Source organism: Lissotriton helveticus, chromosome 1_2 (genome assembly GCF_964261635.1).
Source record: "Lissotriton helveticus chromosome 1_2, aLisHel1.1, whole genome shotgun sequence".
Taxonomy (NCBI): domain Eukaryota; kingdom Metazoa; phylum Chordata; class Amphibia; order Caudata; family Salamandridae; genus Lissotriton; species Lissotriton helveticus.
Window position 1 is genome coordinate 322,952,657 of NC_136058.1, and position 20,186 is coordinate 322,972,842.

Below are 20,186 nucleotides of genomic sequence, written 5' to 3' on the forward strand. Positions count from 1 at the left end.
ACTTCATAGTGACATCATGGTGACACCATGGTGACACCATGGTGACGTCATGGTGCATCCTGGCTGCACTTATCAGCTGTCAGGCATATGTCCATTTGCACTGGAGCCTTGGGTGCATTGATTTCACCCTATGTCAATATTAAATAAATGAAAACATCAAATATCGATTATGAATTTCAATGTATAGATATTATGGTTTTACTTAATATGTTGTGTGTGCTGTAGTTTGTAATGCATGTATATTTAGTACACTTTCTTCCTGCTTAGTGCCCTTGGTACATGTTGATATATCTAGTGAACCACACCAAAAGACCACTCTCGCAACCTCAACATCATACTGGACAGCAAGTTCACCATGACACGCCAAGTGAACTCTGTCACGTCAGCCTACTTCAAAACCATCGGCATGCTCCGAAAAATCTTCAGATGGCTCCCCACTAGTACCAGAAAAACAGTGACACAGGCCCCAATCACCAGCCAACGTGACTACGGCAATGCTCTTTAAGGGGCACAAACTCTGAACTCGTGCAAAGACTCCAGAGTCCAGACGATACAAAATTTAGCAGCAAGACTGATCTTCTACCTAACCAAGAGAACATACATCACCCAACACCTCAGAGACCTCCACTGGCTCCCCATCCACAAGAGATGCCAATCCAAGCTCCTGACCCACGCATACAAGACTCTCCACAACATTGGACCACACTACCGGAACAACCGCCTGACCTTCCACCAACCCACCAGCATCCTGCGCTCTGCACACCTCACCCAGACTACTCGCATCCGCCACAGTCGCACTGGAGGGCACTCGTTCTCTCACCTCGCCACCAAAACATGGAACACCCTCCCTCTCCACCTATGCACTGCACCTTCGCTCAGCCACTTCAGGAGAGTACTCATGACCTGGCTCTTCGACTGAAACCCACAACACAGCACCTGGATACCCCCCAGGGGTGATAATAAGCACTTTACAAAAACGATTTGATTGATTGATTAATTGATAGACTGCAGTTCTAGAGAGGACACTCTATGACTCCATGTGAACATGGACATGTGTGCGCGTGAGCAGTGAGTGCTTCATGCTGCGGATTATGTTTCTTATCCACCGAGACTGACATGTTTGATTGCATTGTTTTATCCTTTGCAAATCACCTCACCATATATATCAATTCCTAGATCTGAAAAAATAAAGGCCTGGATCACACCTTGTGTGGAGCGGTGTCCTTGTGGGCAGAAACCCCTGGACTGACTCATAGTTGATCCGGTGCAGACCGTCCCCTCCTGTCTCCCCTTCTGTTCCTTCCCAGATATGATATTCCATGAGGTTAAAGCAGCAATGTCTGTGTGGAACTGAGCCCAGAATCACACTACGCATGCTGTGAAGGCCTGGCCATGTCACTCCCAATTCCAAGCCTAAACAGTAGGTGCGAGGAGTAGGGATAGATTTACCATCTGGAACTGGTGCTCCCGGCCCCGGTCGACCCTCCACACCCGGATTTGTAATCAGGGCCACAGAGTTCTTAGAATCATGCTGCTGTGAATTGCTTCCTACACAACTGAACATTTATAATACTTCCTACCAGCATTCATTCTAGACACCAAGGATTGCACAGTTACGACATCTTCACCCCCGCTTTACATTCCTGATATGTCTGAGGCACACTGCTGACTGCTGGGGGAAGCACCTTTTGTGTGTTTGATGCCCTCTACCCATGCCCATACCTTGCCCTCTATGTGGCATTGGTATGTCCAGATGTGGGTAGCGTGCTTACTGTGCCACTACACTGAAAAAGCAGTGTACACCCCAATCTGACCTACCTGCGCGAAAACATCAAATGCTTCCTGTTGGACTTGGGCCGTCTGGCAGGTTCACCCCTGAACTTTTTGCCTTAAAGTATAGTGATTTCTGGCCTTTGCGCACTTTGACACTGTGGCGCAGTGTAAAGTGCGTGCGCTCCCTGATTGCGTGTGTGAGATAGGCCTGCACTCCCATAGGAATGCATGGGGAATGTATGTGTCCCTGGTAGTTGCTGATGTGTGGGGACTGCAGGCTCGAGTTTGGTATGGGTGAACTCGTGGGAGTGAATGCTGTGCAACGGTATGCGCGGCTTGTATGTGTCTAGTAGGGAAGTACCACTTCTGGACATTGATGCGTGTATGCAGTGAGGGTGCTGGAGCGTGATTGGCTGGAGCTGGCTGGCATGCCAGGCTCCAGGAAGTCTGGATGGGTCTGCCCGGTGGTGAGTGTGAGATTAGCATGCTGATGGCTGGGGAGGAGTGTACCTGTGTCTTGACTGAGGCTGGGTTTTCCCCTGACAATGCTGGCTCCGCCCCCCTGTGGTTCGTCTAATGACCCAAGCCCTGCCAGTGAATAGAGAGGGTGGTTGAGCCCATCAACAGTGCTCCCAGACCAGCTGCGACTGGTTCTGCCCCCACCCTGCCCAAAGACAAAGGATTGCTCTGTATAAAAAGAGGCTGTGACCTCTTGGAAGAAGTTCTTGTTCCCAACTTGAATCCTACCAGGGGCATGCTGCTGCTGGGGCCCGGGGGAAGGCTTGCCTCCCCTGGGCCCTGCCCAGCCCCTGGACTCCTGAAGGACTCTTTCTGGACTATGGACTTCCCTAAAGCGCCTGGGAGCGCTTGTTCTTTGCCCTAGCGCTGTGGAGCGCGGTGTCTTGCCCTTCTAGCGCCTGCGAGCGCTGGATTGTCTACTAAGCGCTTGGGAGTGCTTCCTTTCTACCACAGCGCGCTGAGAGCGCTTTGTTTGCCAAACCGGTGCCCACCCGGCATTTGTGGAGTTCTGCTGCGCTCGGTATTTATTTTAAGAGTGCCCACCTCGCTTTATTGTTATTTTAGAGCCGGTGCCCACCCGGCATTTGCTGCTGTCTACTGCCGGGCCGCCGCTCTGCCTGCGACGACCCGGAAGCGGTTGGGCAGCCGGCCAATCCCGGCGCGGCCCCAACCGGAAGTCCCGCCTGCCGCCACCGGCAGGAGAAAGAAGCCGAGTGATGGCCGCCCGGGGCTCCCGTGAGCTGGGGAGAGCCCCAGGCCTGCCAGGAAGCAGCCGCCGGATGTCGCGGGGCTCCGAGGACCAGGAGGGAGCCCCGGTGGAGGAGGAGAGCCGCCGCCAAGCACCAGAGACCCGGTGAGTGTGTGCGGAAGGGAGGGGGGCGTCGGGGCACATTGCCGGTGCCCGCCTCTCCCCTCCAGAGCGAGACCCTTGTCCAGAGAGGCCCGTGAGGCCTCGAGTGATGCCGAGTCCCCCGAGAGGGACTCCGCCTAACCCCCCACCTTGAGCCACGAGCCCGAGAGGCTCTGAGGTGCCATTCTGCTTTTTGAGCCCAGGAGAGGCTCATGGGGGCATATTGGATCAGAGCCTGAGAGGCTCCTTAAGGCGCCTCCATTGTTTTAACAGCCCACGAGGCTCAAGGGGGCATTCCTTTGTTCTTGAGTCCCCAGGAGGGGGACTCCAACGATGCCCGCAATTGTTAGAAACCACCGCAATGGAGCGCACACCGCTAGCCCCTCCTCCGGATCGCCCCTCGGGATTCTGGTACTTGTAGTTCAATAGTGGATCACCCAGGTGGGTGCAAGTCGGTACTTGTTGGACTGATGAATCTCTAGACCCGATACATGTCCCGGGTTTTTGGGTATCGCCCGAGACATGGCTCGGGTTTCGGGATAACTTCCCTCATCAGTAGAGAAATGGTTAGGGGTGGAGGAGAAGGCCGCCAAACAACCGTCAATGGCCTCGATGCCCAAACCGGCACGCAGGGCAGCATCCAGGAGCCCGTCGGCTCAAAGCTCAAGGGAGCCAATTGATAGAAACCACCGCAATGGAGCGCACACCGCTAGCCCCTCCTCCGGATCGCCCCTCGGGATTCTGGTACTTGTAGTTCAATAGTGGATCACCCAGGTGGGTGCAAGTCGGTACTTGTTGGACTGATGAATCTCTAGACCCGATACATGTCCCGGGTTTTTGGGTATCGCCCGAGACATGGCTCGGGTTTCGGGATAACTTCCCTCATCAGTAGAGAAATGGTTAGGGGTGGAGGAGAAGGCCGCCAAACAACCGTCAATGGCCTCGATGCCCGAACCGGCACGCAGGGCAGCATCCAGGAGCCCGTCGGCTCAAAGCTCAAGGGAGCCAATTGATAGAAACCACCGCAATGGAGCGCACACCGCTAGCCCCTCCTCCGGATCGCCCCTCGGGATTCTGGTACTTGTAGTTCAATAGTGGATCACCCAGGTGGGTGCAAGTCGGTACTTGTTGGACTGATGAATCTCTAGACCCGATACATGTCCCGGGTTTTTGGGTATCGCCCGAGACATGGCTCGGGTTTCGGGATAACTTCCCTCATCAGTAGAGAAATGGTTAGGGGTGGAGGAGAAGGCCCCCAAACAACCGTCAATGGCCTCGATGCCCGAACCAGCACGCATGGCAGCATCCAGGAGCCCGCCGGCTCAAAGCTCAAGGGAGCCAATTGATAGAAACCACCGCAATGGAGCGCACACCGCTAGCCCCTCCTCCGGATCGCCCCTCGGGATTCTGGTACTTGTAGTTCAATAGTGGATCACCCAGGTGGGTGCAAGTCGGTACTTGTTGGACTGATGAATCTCTAGACCCGATACATGTCCCGGGTTTTTGGGTATCGCCCGAGACATGGCTCGGGTTTCGGGATAACTTCCCTCATCAGTAGAGAAATGGTTAGGGGTGGAGGAGAAGGCCGCCAAACAACCGTCAATGGCCTCGATGCCCGAACCGGCACGCAGGGCAGCATCCAGGAGCCCGTCGGCTCAAAGCTCAAGGGAGCCAATTGATAGAAACCACCGCAATGGAGCGCACACCGCTAGCCCCTCCTCCGGATCGCCCCTCGGGATTCTGGTACTTGTAGTTCAATAGTGGATCACCCAGGTGGGTGCAAGTCGGTACTTGTTGGACTGATGAATCTCTAGACCCGATACATGTCCCGGGTTTTTGGGTATCGCCCGAGACATGGCTCGGGTTTTGGGATAACTTCCCTCATCAGTAGAGAAATGGTTAGGGGTGGAGGAGAAGGCCGCCAAACAACCGTCAATGGCCTCGATGCCCGAACCGGCACACAGGGCAGCATCCAGGAGCCCGTCGGCTCAAAGCTCAAGGTAGCCAATTGATAGAAACCACCGCAATGGAGCGCACACCGCTAGCCCCTCCTCCGGATCGCCCCTCAGGATTCTGGTACTTGTAGTTCAATAGTGGATCACCCAGGTGGGTGCAAGTCGGTACTTGTTGGACTGATGAATCTCTAGACCCGATACATGTCCCGGGTTTTTGGGTATCGCCCGAGACATGGCTCGGGTTTCGGGATAACTTCCCTCATCAGTAGAGAAATGGTTAGGGGTGGAGGAGAAGGCCGCCAAACAACCGTCAATGGCCTCGATGCCCGAACCGGCACGCAGGGCAGCATCCAGGAGCCCGTCGGCTCAAAGCTCAAGGGAGCCAATTGATAGAAACCACCGCAATGTGCCTACAGCCTAGAGAGGCTCAGGGCACCCCCAGTGTTCCCGGGTCCCCCGTGAGGGACCCCACTGCCCAGTGAGGCTACATCTTTTTGTTTAGAGCCCCGAGAGGCTCAGGGGGACATTTAATTTCTACAGAGCCTGTGAGGTTCTCAGAAGCCACATTTGTTTAAAGAGTCCAGCGAGGCTCCCACATTGGCCCCATTGATGTTCTTGAGCCCTGGAAGGCTCCAACGTATCCCCACCAGCGTTCCTTCAACTGCCCAGCACTTCGTGGGCAGTTGCACCGTTTAGGACCCTGACATTGGGACTGCCACAGGTTGTGGTTTACGTGACTGTGTTGCATAGTTGCTTGTCCTTACACCTCTGAATGGGTAGATTATTCATCATGTGTTTCCTGCACCTCTGAATGTGTTGTTGATGCATCATGTGCCTTGTTCCTTACACCGCTGAACGTGTGTTGATGCGTCATGTGTTCCTTACACCTCTGAATGGGTAGATTATTCATCATGTGTTCTCCTGCGCTGCACCTCTGAATGAATGTTATGCATTGCATCATGTGTTATGTGCTTGCTAAGTACAGGTGGTGCTAGTGAGGTCCTGGTTACCAGTAGTTACTGGTTGTGTGCTCTATTTTTTGTGCTACAGTGATTTTCCGTTATGGTCTAAGTGATATTCCAAGGGCTTGATACTGAGCTCGCCCCCTGACCAGAGTCCCAGGACCAGTGGACTCTATTGTGCCTTCCCTGACAAATTGCTGGGACTTGTCTGATCTCCCTGTGCCCCTGGGGCCTCGCTGAAGTGTGCCTCGCTCTTTCCCCTCGGCAGCTCGTGCCCGGCCGCCCGTCCAAGCCTCGAGCCGCGCCGCTCTCCCCTGAGCCGCGCCGCTTCGCTGGGCCGCCCGCATCCTGCCTCCCCCTCCTCTTCTGAGCTGCACACATTGGTCGCCCCAGAGAAACGCTTGTAGCTAGCCGGTCGCCCGCTAAAGCCTACTAAGGAGATCACTCGCATTATCCTGCGCAACCGGGACGGAAGGTACTGTCCGATAGGCTCTATGTTCTAAGTTCTAGGCCTACAAGTATTGTATTGCTAGTTCTAAAAGTGCTGATTCCTGACAGTGGTCCAGGTGGCCCTGTCTTGTACATATCCCCTGTAAATTCTGCCCGTGCCTCTGGCACATTGTAAAGTGTGTGTTTTTATCTAATGTGTTTTGGTGTAATACAAAGGCTATTTTTATATAACCTTGTGTGGAGTTTCCTTTGTGGTGGGCCTGGGTGTTGTTGCTGGGGTGCGTGCGCAAATACTTAACTTACATCGCCTCCAAGTTTAGTCTTGCTGCTCGCGCCACGTTACCTAGAGGGTGAGCAGGGGTTATCTTGGCGTGTAACTCCCTTGCCCTGACTTAGAAGTGGTGGTCTCTGACTGACTTTGGCGAGAGCCCTGGCCAGCCAGGGATCCCATTTCCAACATTGGCGGCAGCGAGTGGGATAAGGATTAGTGTTTGCCTTGTACCACAGTAGCAGCTGGCTGCACCACAAAACTCTGCATTTTAGATAAAAACATTTTGGGGATTATTGTTGTGAGTTTGCTGAAAATGTCATTTCTGTAGAAATGTGTTTCTTGTGCACTTTGAGTTAGGTGTCCCTAGCTCGGGAGGGTAGATCATCCCCCTAAGTGCAGTGTGTTTTCTGGATTCACCAGAAGGGTGGGATCCAGTGGTGGCAGCATAAGTGTGTCCAGTGCATGTGTCCCCCGTCCCTGCCCTGGAGTAATGGTACCTGTGTCAAGTGTGGTCAGGTTGAGGAATCAGGGGTGGTAGAAACTGCCTTACCAGTCTGGGGAGAGGTGTGTGTGGATGAATGGTGTGTGGCACTGGATGTGTTTGTGAGTTCTCTGGATGGGGAGCTTGCTGAATGCTTGTGTACTCTTGTTTTGCTCAGATACCTAAAGTTCCGTGTGTTGAACTTTTCCCAAGAACGTCTGCAGACAGTGGAGCCTGCTTTTTGATTTCTGTGGTCTGTTGAGAGACAGAATTTTAGAGTTGGTAATGTTCTGGCAGTAGGGAGACATAGGGGATGGAGTGATTCCAAAAGGAGTGTCTGAGGTGTCTTCCATCCCAGCGTGGTGGAAGAGGTTCAGTGTAGCCCAGCTAGGTCTCGGTGTAGGGGCTCACGTCCTGTCTCAAGAGGAGAAGGAGTGGGTGGGACTGCATGTCTCCAGGTGCCCGAAACCCAGTGTCAGGGCCTGGAATGTTTCTGAAGGGAACGTCAGGTCGGGGGCCTAGGCTGTACCAATAGGTCATTTGAGGAGGATCTTCCAGAGTGTCTGGAGAACGTGGAACCTCTGTAACCAGGGTTCCAGTAGTTCTGGTGTCTGGCAGTACCGCTCCAGTTGGGAGGGTGCAGAAGTCCAGATGGAGGGGTGCGAGGGGGATAGGTTCCCCAGTGGAAGAGCCAGTGGGTCAGGGGCCAGCCAGAAGGGTTGTGTCGCCAGGGAGTGACCATGGTGATGCCACTTCTGTCCTGAGTGTCAGGCAGACTTGTACACGACACATTAGTTAAGTGTCACCCTCACGGAAGTCCTCGTGCGCCAGGCATCTGACCAAAGGGGTACGTCCTTCGGTTGGGGAGCCAGTGGCCGGTGTTTCCGGATCTGGACGTAAGGGCAACTGTACGTAGTGTCCTGAAGTTACAAGAGGGAACTCCTGCCTGAAGAGAAGGAACCGGGTAAGCTGTATGGGGTATTGACCTGCAGTGGTTGCCTTGCTGCTGAAGGAGGAGAGAAAGTCTTAGATTTTTGTTTTCAACTTGTAGAAGTCCTGGTGCGCCAGGCATCTAGCCAAAGCGTAGCGTCCCTAGGTTAGGGAGCCAGGTTCAGGTGGTTGCCTGTCCTGGACGGCAGGGCGACTGTAGCCAGTGTCCTGGCCGGTTTGTCTTCTAGGGGTACCCCTGTGAACACAGGTGGGGCTCATCTTAAGTGAAGAGACCCTGTGTTTCCCAGAAGGGGTGGTACAGGCCTAGCAGGGATCTTTAGGGTTCTTGGCTGAGTGCTGTGGTACTACCCTGAGAGCAGGTGGGGCCTACCTTAAGTGGAGGGACCCTGTTCTACAGTGGGAGGGTGCAGAACTCTGGAAGGGGGTCAGAGGAAGTCTGACCCCTGTGCATCCGGTGAATTTGAATCCCAGGTGGGAGAGTTGTGTTCTGGAGGGTGCTTCAGAAGTAGAGGTAGGGTGGGGCATTCTTGCCCGTGACCTCTGGTCAGCCTGAGGGTGCGGACCCTAGGTTGAAGGATCAGTGGTAGTTTGGAACTACACTGAGAGGGAGTGGAGAATGGCTAGTGCAGGCCAGGGGTTACTACCCCCCACTCTGTGGATTGGCAAGGACCAGTGGTATCTAGGTGGCCTAGGGCCTGGTCCTAGCCGTGGACAACTAAGGAGTACCAGTGGGGTAGCCTAGTTGGGCCTGTCTTTTTTAAGTATGTGCTTGTCTTATGGATTAACTTGGCGTAGAACCGGAGGGTGTCCCTGCAGTGCGGGCCCGCGTCCGTGTTCTATCGCCCCAAGCAGGGAAGTCCATCACGGTGGTGATTGGTCTCCCCTGCGTTTTGGCTGGAAGGGGGTTGTGTTGGACTTGGGCCGTCTGGCAGGTTCACCCCTGAACTTTTTGCCTTAAAGTATAGCGATTTCTGGCCTTTGCGCACTTTGACACTGTGGCGCAGTGTAAAGTGCGTGCGCTCCCTGAGTGCGTGTGTGAGATAGGCCTGCACTCCCATAGGAATGCATGGGGAATGTATGTGTCCCTGGTAGTTCCTGATGTGTGGGGAGTGCAGGCTCGAGTTTGGTATGGGTGAACTCGTGGGAGTGAATGCTGCGCAACGGTATGCGCGGCTTGTATGTGTCTAGTAGGGAAGTACCACTTCTGGACCTTGATGCGTGTATGCAGTGAGGGTGCTGGAGCGTGATTGGCTGGAGCTGGCTGGCATGCCAGGCTCCAGGAAGTCTGGATGGGTCTGCCCGGTAGTGAGTGTGAGATTAGCATGCTGATGGCTGGGGAGGAGTGTACCTGTGTCTTGACTGAGGCTGGGTTTTCCCCTGACAATGCTGGCTCCGCCCCCCTGTGGTTCGTCTAATGACCCAAGCCCTGCCAGTGAATAGAGAGGGTGGTTGAGCCCATCAACAGTGCTCCCAGACCAGCTGCGACTGGTTCTGCCCCCACCCTGCCCAAAGACAAAGGATTGCTCTGTATAAAAAGAGGCTGTGACCTCTTGGAAGAAGTTCTTGTTCCCAACTTGAATCCTACCAGGGGCATGCTGCTGCTGGGGCCCGGGGGAAGGCTTGCCTCCCCTGGGCCCTGCCCAGCCCCTGGACTCCTGAAGGACTCTTTCTGGACTATGGACTTCCCTAAAGCGCCTGGGAGCGCTTGTTCTTTGCCCTAGCGCTGTGGAGCGCTGTGTCTTGCCCTTCTAGCGCCTGGGAGCGCTGGATTGTCTACTAAGCGCTTGGGAGCGCTTCCTTTCTGCCACAGCGCGCTGAGAGCGCTTTGTTTGCCAAACCGGTGCCCACCCGGCATTTGTGGAGTTCTGCTGCGCTCTGTATTTATTTTACGAGTGCCCACCTCGCTTTATTGTTATTTTAGAGCCGGTGCCCACCCGGCATTTGCTGCTGTCTACTGCCGGGCCGCCGCTCTGCCTGCGACGACCCGGAAGCGGTTGGGCAGCCGGCCAATCCCGGCGCTGCCCCAACCGGAAGTCCCGCCTGCCGCCACCGGCAGGAGAAAGAAGCCGAGTGATGGCCGCCCGGGGCTCCCGTGAGCTGGGGAGAGCCCCGGGCCCGCCAGGAAGCAGCCGCCAGATGTCGCGGGGCTCCCAGGACCAGGAGGGAGCCCCGGTGGAGGAGGAGGGCGGCCGCCAAGCACCAGAGACCCGGTGAGTGTGTGCGGAAGGGAGGGGGGCGTCGGGGCACATTGCCGGTGCCCGCCTCTCCCCTCCAGAGCGAGACCCTTGTCCAGAGAGGCCCGTGAGGCCTCGAGTGATGCCGAGGCCCCCGAGAGGGACTCCGCCTAACCCCCCACCTTGAGCCACGAGCCCGAGAGGCTCTGAGGTGCCATTCTGCTTTTTGAGCCCAGGAGAGGCTCATGGGGGCATATTGGATCAGAGCCTGAGAGGCTCCTTAAGGCGCCTCCATTGTTTTAAGAGCCCACGAGGCTCAAGGGGGCATTCCTTTGTTCTCGAGTCCCCAGGAGGGGGACTCCAACGATGCCCGCAATTGTGCCTACAGCCTAGAGAGGCTCAGGGCACCCCCAGTGTTCCCGGGTCCCCCGTGAGGGACCCCACCGCCCAGGGAGGCTACATCTTTTTGTTGAGAGCCCCAAGAGGCTCAGGGGGACATTTCATTTCTACAGAGCCTGTGAGGTTCTCAGAGGCCACATTTGTTTAAAGAGTCCAGCGAGGCTCCCACATTGGCCCCATTGATGTTCTTGAGCCCTGGAAGGCTCCAACGTATCCCCACCAGCGTTCCTTCAACTGCCCAGCACTTCGTGGGCAGTTGCACCGTTTAGGACCCTGACATTGGGACTGCCACAGGTTGTGGTTTACGTGACTGTGTTGCATAGTTGCTTGTCCTTACACCTCTGAATGGGTAGATTATTCATCATGTGTTTCCTGCACCTCTGAATGTGTTGTTGATGCATCATGTGCCTAGTTCCTTACACCGCTGAACGTGTGTTGATGCGTCATGTGTTCCTTACACCTCTGAATGGGTAGATTATTCATCATGTGTTCTCCTGCGCTGCACCTCTGAATGAATGTTATGCATTGCATCATGTGTTATGTGCTTGCTAAGTACAGGTGGTGCTAGTGAGGTCCTGGTTACCAGTAGTTACTGGTTGTGTGCTCTATTTTTTGTGCTACAGTGATTTTCTGTTATGGTCTAAGTGATATTCCAAGGGCTTGATACTGAGCTCGCCCCCTGACCAGAGTCCCAGGACCAGTGCACTCTATTGTGCCTTCCCTGACAAATTGCTGGGACTTGTCTGATCTCCCTGGGCCCCTGGGGCCTCGCTGAAGTGTGCCTCGCTCGTTCCCCTCGGCAGCTCGTGCCCGGCCGCCCGTCCAAGCCTCGAGCCGCGCCGCTCTCCCCTGAGCCGCGCCGCTTCGCTGGGCCGCCCGCATCCTGCCTCCCCCTCCTCTTCTGAGCCGCACACATTGGTCGCCCCCAGAGAAACGCTTGTAGCTAGCCGGTCGCCCGCTAAAGCCTACTAAGGAGATCACTCGCATTATCCTGCGCAACCAGGACGGTAGGTACTGTCCGATAGGCTCTATGTTCTAAGTTCTAGGCCTACAAGTATTGTATTGCTAGTTCTAAAAGTGCTGATTCCTGACAGTGGTCCAGGTGGCCCTGTCTTGTACATATCCCCTGTAAATTCTGCCCGTGCCTCTGGCACATTGTAAAGTGTGTGTTTTTATCTAATGTGTTTTGGTGTAATACAAAGGCTATTTTTATATAACCTTGTGTGGAGTTTCCTTTGTGGTGGGCCTGGGTGTTGTTGCTGGGGTGCGTGCGCAAATACTTAACTTACATCGCCTCCAAGTTTAGCCTTGCTGCTCGCGCCACGTTACCTAGAGGGTGAGCAGGGGTTATCTTGGCGTGTAACTCCCTTGCCCTGACTTGGAAGTGGTGGTCTCTGACTGACTTTGGCGAAAGCCCTGGCCAGCCAGGGATCCCATTTCCAACACTTCCGAACTGAAGCCTTCTCCATGTGTGTTCTGGGGTAAACAGCGTTTACAACGCAAATTTTACCACGCACTACCTTTACCACGCAACTTTTACAACGCAAATCGTTACAACGACTTGCGCTGGGGGCGCTCTAGGATAGGTAATAGTTTAATTTACTATCCAAAACCTTCCCTACTATCCACGGGGACTGGAGTTGGAATAGTAAATTAAACTATTCACTATCCAGCGCTCCCCAACACAAGTCGTTGTAACGACTTGCGTTGTAAAACTTGTGTGGTAAAGGCATGCGTTGTAAAAGTATGCGTGGTAACGACATACATCCGTGTTCTGGGGAGGATGTGGAATCAGTCATGGTCCTCAGTCCTTGGAAGCTTCCACACACAAGCTGTAAACCCACTCTCATAGCCGCATTTACAAGAAACTGACACATCGGCATCAATGCATCAGTTTCCATGGCGTGTGCATCAAATGCCCTTGTAACACCATAGATGCACTGTATTTAATACACAGGGCTCCATGGCGCATGGATTAACAGATGCGTCAGACATTCTGACACATCTATTGGCGCAAAGCTGACCCAACTCCAGCAATGCATCGCAAGTCCCATTGCAAAAACCCTGTGTCATTTCTTGGGCCTGGTCTGAACAGGTTTAGGGATTTTGGCAGGGTGATGTTGTGAAATGTTGTAAATTTCACTGTGCCACTTCAATGTGGCTTTTTGCATAGGAATGCCTACATTGCATACATTATACCTGGAGCAGGTATAATGTGACGGAGGGCTCTACAAACTGACGCTCTGGACCCAATTCATCAGTGTTTAGATATGGAGCGGTGTGGAGCACTGATTGCGCCATAGCTGCATCAAAAATAATTGATGCAGCAAGATGCAAGAGTCTTGTAAATGAGACCCCTGGTGTTTCAAAACTGGAACTAGGAGCACATTTATGCACCCACATACTGTACTACTCTAGCTGCATCTTACACTTTTTTTCTTTTTTTGCAGTTAGTATAAACTTGGCCCACTGCCATTAGTGCACTTTACGTGAGAAACAGATTCAGGGGCATATTATCAAGCCCCTTATCCCCACGTTATCTGCACTTTTCTGACGATAATGCAGCGATACTTGCATCGCCCTATTACCAAGGCAGCGTTAAGGCAATTAACGTGGCTTGAAGCCACATTAATTGGCTCAACGCTGCCTTGGTAATAGGGCCCAGTTCACGATAAACTTATCATGAAAGGGGGCGTGCAGTGGGTGTTGCAGTGGGCGTTCCACAGCAACACCCATTCACTTCGACACTGCCACCTATTATCAAGAGAGGCGTGGGTGGCAGCGCCGAACTTAAGAACAGGAAAATCCTGGTCTTAAGGTGAAGAAACAAGAAGAACTGCTTCATTTCTCCTCGTTTTTGCTTTTTCCGTGTGTGCTGCCGTGTGCAGCACACATGGATAAAGCAAAATTCCAAGGTTTCTTTATGTACAGGAAGGTGTCCCTTCCTGTACATAAACAAACCTCTTTTTAAAAATGCCAATTTGTAACTTATATGTGTTCTGCAAGAAGCAGTACACATATGGTGCAGCCTAGCGTTTCGGAAGTGGCGACGAGAGGCGTTAAGCCAAGATGGCTAACTCCTCTCTTCGCCACTTTGTTGATAATATGCCCCTGAATTTCTCTTCTTTGGGGGCAAGCAGTGATAGTGAAGTTATGTCATCTGCCTTCATATGTTTGGTAATTACCAACAGAGTACAGAAATAAAACAAATAACAATTTTAATTTGTATCCGTTAACACTTTATTAAAGCCCTTCTTTTACACACTGCTTTCCCGTCTGTGTGTCTCCTTGTAAGTTATCCGGTGTGAAGGACGCTGGAGTCAGGTCCACACTGTGGGTCTCATTTATGAGAAGTGACGCATCGCTGCGTGAAAGCAGCGATTCGTGACTTCTCAGTGCGCCCTCCTTGCGACATGATTGATGCGTCATATTTACTGTATGACGCATCATCTCGCACAGAGTTACAGATTCGTCAGTATTTCTGACGTATCTGTAGGGCGCAAAAGTGATGCATTGCTGGAGTGTGTCACAAAAGTGATGCAACTCCAGCAATGCGTCCTTTCTCATGGGGCAAGCCCCATGTGAAAGGGCCTCTTTTCAGCCTTACGCCTGCTGTGAGGCAGGCGTGAGATATTGACGTATTTGCGTCCTAGAAGTGGCGCAGTGAAATCTCATATATTTCACTGCATCACTTCTACGACCCTTTATTGCGTCAATAGGCCCCCCTTGCATACATTATACCTGGCGCAGGTATAATGTGTCGCAGGGATTTACAAAGTGACGCATCTACCTAGATGAGACACTTTGTAAATATGGCGCAACAAGGCAAATTTTTTACGCCACTGGTGCATCACAAAAAGTGAAGCACCGGCGTCGTAAAAGTGATGCACAGCCTCATAAATGAGGCCCTGTGTGTGTTACTGTTGTGCAGTCACAGGAGAAAGGTGTCCACACAGGCACAGGAATGATAAAACACCTGTGTGCAGCATCACGTGCCACCAGCTCCACCTAAAGATTCTGGGGCAGATTTATGAGTTCTGGCGCATCTCTGCAAATCAGCAGGGATGCGCCAGAACTGATGCGTCACGCAATTCCCTCCTTGCGGCACCACAGATGCGCCGCATTTACAATGCGACGCACCATGGTGCAAGGAAGGGCAGATGCGTGACACATCTTGTGGTGTACGGGCGGCGCAATGCTGGAGTAGCGTCGCAAGTGCGACGCAACTCCTGCAATGTACAGAGGCCACCCATACATAACGTGGTGCGTCACTCCTTACGCCTGCTTCAAGCAGGCATAAGGATTTGACCCAGCAGCGTCGTAAAACTGACTCAGTGAAATCTTGTAGATTTCACTGCGTCAGTTTTACTGGGCTTTCCTACGATGGAACGCCCACCCTGCGACAGAACGCCCACATTAAACCTGACGCAGGTTTCATGTGGCGCAGGGCTTTACAACGTGACACATCTGCCTAGATGCGTCACGTTGTAAATAGGTCGCAGGGATGTGCCACGTTTCCGCGCCGTTGCGTGATGGAACGGCGGCGTAAACGTGCCGCAAGTCCGACATAAATCTGCCACAATGTATGGATATCCACAGGAGAAAGGTGTCCACACAGGCACAGGAATGATAAAACACCTGTGTGCAGCGTCACAGGCTGCCCAGCACCGCCTAAAGATAATGTATAGATGTCAACAGAGACCAGGAGAATGAAAACAGTAAGAGGTTAGCAGGTCACAGAAACAAATGGCTTCTGTGCTCAAGACCTAGAATAATATAAAACTAGGTATATATTAAAAGTATCTCAGGTCCCACCGAAATTTGAACTCGGATCGCTGGATTCAGAGTCCAGAGCGCTAACCATTACCGTGGAACCGTCTGAGCACTGCTCCTGTCCCTGTTGAATCATCCAAGGACACGGGATGCGGTGCCAGTCACTGGGAAGTTTTCTATTGGTCGCAGTGTATGGTAAACGTGTTACTAAATAAGTCTATTTCACACTTTGATTTAATCCTTAAAACAAGACACGTGAAAATGTTGTTTAAGCGGAAACATGGAAAATGACACCTTTGCTGCTTTCAACTGTCCTCGTTTTAGGACAGTGCTTTAAGTTGCTTCAAGGGTTGGTGTAATGCGGAGAAAAGGCGCACACAGGAGCTGCCCCCACAGAGGAGAGAAAACAGAAACTGCTTCAAAACCACAGTGCACAATATTGATGCCATAAAAAGCAGAACACAGCTGGTTATTAATGTCATAAAACACACACCGAGTCACTGAAACACAATACAGTGTAGGGTCCTGCGAGGACACAGTCTAGTTGTTTTTGGTGTAGCCTTACACTGTGCACCCACCCACCACAGACGTCACTGGGTCAGGTGACGCTGAGAATAAAAGAGGCCGAGCGCTCGTGCTCGTGGCCAGAGTTACTATCCCTAACTGGTGTCTGTGTCACTGATTCATCCTAGCATGTGGGCCTAGGCCTGCATCACCACATTGGCGACGAGGGCGGACGTTAGCCACGCGTGCGGCAGCTAAAAAACCCCGGAAAAGAAGGAGGGAACTGCCCATGCGAAGGGCACCCGCTGGGGAGGCGGCGCCGGCCCCTGAGAGGCCCGTGGGGCGTGTGCCGTGCCCCGGGGCCTAGACATCCACAAGGAGGTGACCGGAAGCCCACCCCGCACCTCCGTGCCCAGCGTGAGCCTCCCTGCGCGAGGGGAAGTGCAGCGGACCGACCAGAGCCCACCTGCAACGGTCAGGACTGTTTAATGGCGGCCGCCTGCTAGCGCCGCCCAGGACATGCAAAGCAGAGCCCACCCGCTATAAACACTAACTGTGCCCCCAAACAGTGCGAGTGGTGCCAGACATTGCCCCTGCAATAAAGCAAGACTCGCGGAGCCCACCCGCGGCCTGCCTGCAGCGTCTCCTGTCCCCGCTGCGCAGCGCGTGTGCAGTGAGGCCGCGGCGGCGGGGAGAAGGAACTTCAAGGAGAAGCGCCCGCAGCGTGTGGAGAGCTGCCGGGCGCCGAATAAATTAAGCGGAGCCCACCAGCGATTAACCACATCTTCAGCGGAGCCCACCCGCCGTGGCCGGAAGAGAAGGTATGGCGGCTGCCAGCTAGCGCCGCCAAGGAATGGACATAAAGCGGAGCCCACCCGCAGTGCAGTGCCAGCGTGCGGCCTACGGCCGATCAGAGCGACCCCCCCTCTGCACAAGCCCGCAAACTGGGAGAGACTGGTGCGAGGGGCAGAGAGGAGAGAAAAGCACTGCAAGCGGCCAGCGCCGCAGCTGAACATAGTGAGGAGAGACGGCGACTGCCAGCCAGCAGGGGCTCAGCCCCGCACAGAAAAAATCAGGGAGCGACCGGCAACGTGTGGAGAGCTGCCGGGCGCTGATAACAGAAAGCGGAGCCTACCCGCGCGAGGGGAAGTGCAGCGGACCGACCAGAGCCCACCCGCAACGGTCAGGACTGTTTAATGGCGGCCGCCTGCTAGCGCCGCCTAGGACATGCAAAGCAGAGCCCACCCGCTATAAACACTAACTGTGCCCCCAAACAGTGCGAGTGGTGCCAGACATTGCCCCTGCAATAAAGCAAGACTCGCGGAGCCCACCCGCGGCCTGCCTGCAGCGTCTCCTGTTCCCGCTGCGCAGCGCGTGTGCAGTGAGGCCGCGGCGGCGGGGAGAAGAAACTTCAAGGAGAAGCGCCCGCAGCGTGTGGAGAGCTGCCGGGCGCCGAATAATTTAAGCGGAGCCCACCAGCGATTAACCACATCTTCAGCGGAGCCCACCCGCCGTGGCCGGAAGAGAAGGTATGGCGGCTGCCAGCTAGCGCCGCCAAGGAATGGACATAAAGCGGAGCCCACCCGCAGTGCAGTGCCAGCGTGCGGCCTACGGCCGATCAGAGCGACCCCCCCTCTGCACAAGCCCGCAAACTGGGAGAGACTGGTGCGAGGGGCAGAGAGGAGAGAAAAGCACTGCAAGCGGCCAGCGCCGCAGCTGAACATAGTGAGGAGGGACGGCGACTGCCAGCCAGCAGGGGCTCAGCCCCGCACAGAAAAAATCAGGGAGAGACCGGCAACGTGTGGAGAGCTGCCGGGCGCTGATAACAGAAAGCGGAGCCTACCCGCTGTACTCCGTAATGTTGCCCCCACCTCCTAGGTCCCCTGGCAAATGAGTGAAAGGCCTGCAGCGTGAACTGAGCTGCAGAGGCCTGCAGAATACAGCCCCACAAGAGGCCACGAGTGCCTGCAGCACAAGGAAAATTCAAGGACCAGCCGCAATGCATGGAGGCAAAGGCGAAGCCTCCCAAAGTGAAGCACACACTGCTAGAGACCGGAGTCTCTTTTCCCCTTCGCGCACACGCACAGTAATGCTTTGCCTCCCCCTGGCAGTACACAAAAGTGACGCTTGCACCATTATGCTCCCAAACAAGTGAACAAAAGAAGAAGCACTCACCGGGAGGAAAAGAGGTGACCGCCTGCTCCGGACGCCTGTGAACAGCAGTTGGCTCCAGCCCCTGTGCAGGCCCGAGGGAAGCAGGTCCTGCATGTAGAAACAACACGGAAGAAAGTCAAGGCCATCTAGTGGACACTGGGTGGTACTGCACCACAAGAACCAAACAAGCCCAAGACAAGCCAATGAAAGGATCATCAAAGGAAAGCAAGCCTGCAGCGACGCGGACGGAGACTGCGACCAACACTCACTGCTGAGGAGAAGAGTGGTGACGCCTGGTGGCCACAGGTGCTCACCGCAACCGCAGCGACGACAACAGCACCACGCTGGACAGCAGCAGAGAGTCAAGACCGTCTTCCGCAAGCAGCAAGGTTCAAGGACAACCGATGAAAGCGTGCAGTAGTACCCCGGACGCGGACGGTACACGACAGTGTTGAAAGCGAGGAAGCCGCACCCAAGGAACCAGAAGCGTAAGTGCGCAGAGCTGCACGCCACATGGCGACAAGACGCCACCGCAAGGAGGGAGAAGAACGCATGAAGTGCCATCGTGCAGGAACACAGCCACGCCCGAATGACGCCACGTTAATACGCAACCTCCTGAGGACAAAAGGAGATGGCGCAGGAACATGCCAGAAGCGCAGAAACACACCACGAGGCGCGAGGGACTTGCCAGGAGTGCAAGAACGCCACACCCGCATGCCAGGACAGTGCAGCACTGCGCCGGGATGTGCCAGAAGCACCAGAAATCAGGAGCGCCAGAGTGACGCTGCACAGCGACATGCCAACGCCACAGGACAGCGCACAAAGTTCCCAGAGTGAGGCCGCGACGTCTCACAGCAACCAGAGCGCCACCATCAGTAAGCATGACGGCATGTCCAAGTGAAGGTACAAGGAGTGGTGACGTAACACTCCAAAGCGCAGACGAAGAGCGCCAACGCTAAAAACACCGCAACGGTGAATAGCGATCACACAGAAAACAGCAAAGCATGAAGACTCATGTCGAAGATAAAGCCGACCACCAGTCTGGTCGCGAAGAAGGAGGTAAAGCCGACCACCCAGTCTGGTCGCCAAGAAAAGAAAGAAGAAGCAACAGAGAAGATTGCGACGACTGGTCCAGTCACAAGAAGAGAAGATCCCAGTGTCGGAGAGCCATGCCCAGACCAGAGAGAAACAGGTGGAGTGCACGCTGCCTGGAGAAGACTGGTTGGGAAGACCAAGACAGTACGGTGACCAGACCGCGTCGCGAGATGGAACAGGGAGAAGAAGGGCGCGACGCCACAAAGAAAGGGAAGAAGACAAGAAGCCAATTCGCCAGAGAATTGCAGAAGTGCCACTGAAGAAGGAACCGTAGAGCCAAAGAAACCCGATGACCAAGGAAGGGTTTCCTGATGAAAAGCAAAAGAAGTGATCAAGTAAAGGGAAGATACGACGGCAGGTCTAGTCACCAACCCAAGTGAAGACAGTGTCCCACCGCATGGACAAGACCAGGGGAAATACATGCAGAGGGCCCGCTACATGGAGAAGCCTGGTTAGAATGAGCAAGTAAGAGAGAATATTGGACCGCGTCGAGAAAGAGCACGAAGAGGAGGAAGGAGTAACACAACATCACTCCACAAAGGAAGCCAAAGAACCACATTCAGCACACAAGAACATCGATGATGTCAAAGGAGCATCGCACCATCCATGTGGATCCCAGCAATCCAGACAACCTGCATTTGATAAGGCTGACCACCGAAGAACCGTATGTGTGCCCTGTGAACCTGGAGCCTGCCGAAGCAGAGCATACCCGAGCACTAGACAATCCACCCTTGGGGACTACACAAGACTCGTTAGTGGCCCTGTCCGAAGTTCCACAGCGACCCGCACAGCCCACACGGTCACGTGGCAGTCCAGGGGACAAGGGCCTCTGTGGAATTCCTGTGCTAGAGGAGTCCGTATGAGAGAGGTGCAGC

The 20,186-nt window shown here is 54.2% G+C and overlaps 1 long non-coding RNA gene across 1 annotated transcript in view; it reads right to left on the reverse strand.

Annotated features, from left to right (window-relative positions):
- The window catches only part of LOC144807880 (uncharacterized), a 226,765-nt gene extending 207,383 nt beyond the window's left edge, over positions 1-19,382 (reverse strand). Inside the window, exon 1 of the long non-coding RNA XR_013606495.1 lies at positions 18,238-19,382. This is a non-coding gene — a long non-coding RNA (uncharacterized LOC144807880). The remainder of the gene's footprint in view (positions 1-18,237) is intronic.
- Between the last annotated feature and the right edge of the window lie 804 nt (positions 19,383-20,186).